Here is a 3,706-nt window from a genome sequence, read left to right as displayed (position 1 = left end):
CATGATATTTAGAACATTCACTGATGTGCCTGGAGATTTATGGGCAGTTGGTGGTGTATTTTAATCGCTGGAGGGTTAGACTGAGAATAGAGCACTGAGCTTTAAGTTCTGAGAAGAGAATGAACATACATGCTCTGGGAAAAGTATGAGGTGACATGGCTAGAAGGGAATCAGGCATGTAATTAAATCTAGCAGGAATCTCAGCCACACAGATATTTATGAAGTATGATGAAACTCATACAAGTGGAATAAGGGCTTATAGGGGGCATTAATAGCATCAGGGGGTATAGCTCTGTGGTAGAGCATTTGACTGCAGATCAAGAAGTCCCTGGTTCAAATCCAGGTGCTCCCTGTTTTTTTTCTTTTGTTCTTCCTGGCAGCTTCTTTAAAAGACTGGATCTAGGGTGAGTTAAGCAAGGTGCCTAGGGCTCAAAATTTAAGGAGGCACTCACTCTCAGGTTCATGGAGGCGCCTTGGCTTATTAATTCCCTCACAGTAGAACTATGTGTTCATGTAAACACACCCTGCCTGCACTAGACACACACAAACACAGCCACACACCCAAAGACACCCCCACACCAGATGTCCCCCAATCACAAACACACACAGTCACACACAGACACACCAATAGACAAAAATACACAGACACATGCACTTTCTCATATGTACCTTTATTTCTCCGGTCCTGTATATTCAGGTCTTATCAAGCAGAAATTTCCAGCTTCCTTTGTACAAACTTTTTATCTTTTAGTAATTTTAGAGTTACAGAAGAGCTTTAATGATAGTACAGAGAGGTTCCCCTATAACTTTCACTCAGCTTCCCCTAATGTTGACAAGCTTACATAACTGTGGCATATTTCTCAAAACTATGAAACATCAGTGCAGCACTATTAACCAAACCAAAGACTTCATTCAGATTTCACCAGTTTTTCCACCAGTGTCTTTTTTCTGTTCCGGGATTCAATACAGGGCACCATGTTGCATTTAGTCGTAATGTCTTCTTAGCGTCCATCAACTTCTAACAGTTGCTCAGCCTTTCCTTGTGGGTTTTTAAAACTTGAAATGCAGTTGATTTACAATGTTGTGTTAATTTTTGATGTATATCAAAGTGATTCAGTTATACATATATGTATAATTCTTTTTCATATTCTTTTCTCTTATGGTTTATCTCAGGATATTGAATATAGTTCCCTGTGCTATACAGTAGGACCTTGTTGTTTATCCATTCTCTCTCTCTCTCTCTATATATATATATCTATTCTATATATCTATTTTATGTAATAGTTTGCATTTGCTAACTCCAAACTCCCAATGCATCATTCTCCTAACCCTTTCCCCCTTTGGCAACCACAAGTCTGTTTTCTATGTCTGTAAATCTGTTTCTGTTTTGTAGATAAGTTCATTTGTGTCATATTTTAGATTCCACATATAAGTGATATCATATGATATTTGTCTTTGGCTTACTTCACTTATGTCTAGTTCCAGCCATGTTGCTGCATTATTTTGTTCTTTCTATTCCCTTATATATATGTACTACATCTTCTTTATCCATTCATCTGTCGATGGATATTTAGGTTGTTTCCATGTCTTGGCTATTGTGAATAGTGCTGCTGTGAACAGAGGGGTGCATGTACCTTTTTGAATTAGAGTTTTGTCTGGATATACGCCCAGGAGTGAGATTGCTGGATCATAGGTAACTCTTTTTTTTTTTTTTTTTTTACTGCACATATGTTTTAATGCTCAATTTAAAAATTAAAAACATAAGAGATAAACTTTTGAAAACCTGTTTTTGGTAACTTTTAACAGATTGTACAATCAATTAAATTCCCATAAAATTACATCTGAATTACAAATTTGTTCATAATTTGGTTTTTGATCACTTCAGACACATTAAAGAATAGCCAAAACATCCAAATACAAATTGTTTTTACAAAATTCACGGTAATCTGCCTACTTAACATACTCTGAAACTCATCATCATGAATTTAATTCCCTTTCTTGTTCTCTTGACATCTACTTACATTTAGAGTTACCCCTGCTTTTTATATTCCCTAATGGTTTCCTAATGTTATTTTGATAACTTCCCAGGGTTTCAGTAGACTTACAAGAATGTAGGGCTCTAATTAATGGGTCTGGATTTCTACCTAATTTTTAAAAATTTTTGAAGTATATATAATATGCATACATAGGCACAAACAAAACCTACCCATCTAATCAGTCCCCAGAACAAGAATGATAACATTACTAATGAGCAGAGGGAGTTGATGAAGCAAATATGTTTTACTCAGTTCTTGTTTAAATCTATAGCCATCGTAATGACCCTTGGTCAACTCTGAGAACTAAACTACTGGAATGTTTACATAGTGGCTGGGTAAAGATATTAGTCTATATGCCCAAAGTAGTGAGTCAAGATGAGCAAGCATGTTAAAGTAAACATCAAGTTTCATGATGTGTACCCAGGGCCTGGTTTGGGGTTCACACCCATGGCTAGGAAGTGACCAATTCCAGTTAGGAACTTTGGACCCCAAGATTCAAGCCAGCTTTCCTGAGCATGCTCATCTCACACATATTCTTGCACTTCCCAGCTGGAGAAGAGGATGCATTCCCTGCATAGGGAGGACAAGAAAGCCTGCTTTTGACCTCTCTAACCTTTGCCTGTATATATCTTTTTTCTGTTATTTCTGTCCTGTATCCTTTGCAGTAATAAATCTTAGCCATGACTAAAACTACATTGGGTCATGTTAGACCTTCCAGTGAATCCCCAATCTAGCAGGTGATCATGGGATGGCTGAGACAACTAGCACCTCAGAAGATCCCTTCTTCCTCCTTTAAAATCAGTATATCTCCCAAGAATAATTACCGTCTTGACTTCTAACAGCATAGAGTAGTTCTCGTTTTTGAACGATATATATTTGGAATCATACAGTCTGTGCTCTTTTGTACCTAGCTTTTTTCACTCAAAATTTTTTGTGTGAGTCATATATATTATGTGTGTAGTTGTAGTTTATTCATTTTCATAGCTGAATTGAGTATTTTCATTGACTATATTACAATTTATGTTTCCATGCGTCTGTAGATGAACATCAGGGTTGTTTCTAAGTTTTGGATGATTATCAGTGTTGTTGCTGTGTATATTTTGATTCATGTCTTTTGGTGAACATGTGTATACTATTCACAATAATTGTATTTTTAGCTTTTTGAGGAACTTCTGTACTGTTTTCCATAGTGGCTGCACCAGCTTACATTCTCACCAACAATGTAAGAGTGTTCCCTTTTCTCTCTTTGTGGGTTTTTTTTTTTGTATACTTAACACTTTTTAAAACTCTGGGTCAGATATTTTGTAGAACACTCCTCACTTTGGGTTTGTCTGATGTTCTTTCATGATTAGCCTGGGGTTATGTACTTTGTGGAAGAAGATCACAAATGTGTTGTGTCCTTTTTAGTCACATCTTATTAGGGGCAGAAGAAAAACACAGTAACAATTTACTGCTACATTGGTAAAATGTTTAGGTGCCCAGTGTCTGAGGCACATCAGGATATGCCTTCTATAGTGAGAGACACAACACAGAACAAGGCGCATCACTCAGTGAGCCTCTTTGGGTTTTGGTGGCAATGTGTTTCCCTGGTATGTTTACTAGATAACAATAACCCATAAAATTGTCAGTTTTTTTGTGTGTGGATCCCAAGGCAAGAAAAGGGTCTGCAC

General features: G+C 36.9%; 1 non-coding gene across 1 annotated transcript; it reads left to right on the top strand.

The window, feature by feature from the left end:
- The first annotated feature begins 280 nt into the window (after positions 1–280).
- TRNAC-GCA (transfer RNA cysteine (anticodon GCA)) lies at positions 281–352 on the top strand. The gene has a single exon. It is a non-coding gene; the product is annotated as a tRNA-Cys (tRNA).
- The last annotated feature ends 3,354 nt before the right edge of the window (positions 353–3,706 follow it).

The sequence above is a fragment of the Aethalodelphis obliquidens genome, unplaced genomic scaffold (assembly GCF_003676395.1).
Source record: "Aethalodelphis obliquidens isolate GAN/ISIS:26980383/991018 unplaced genomic scaffold, ASM367639v1 scaffold56, whole genome shotgun sequence".
Lineage (NCBI taxonomy): Eukaryota > Metazoa > Chordata > Mammalia > Artiodactyla > Delphinidae > Aethalodelphis > Aethalodelphis obliquidens.
The sequence above is the reverse complement of the archived record's forward strand: the minus strand, read 5'-3'. Positions and strand labels throughout refer to the sequence as shown.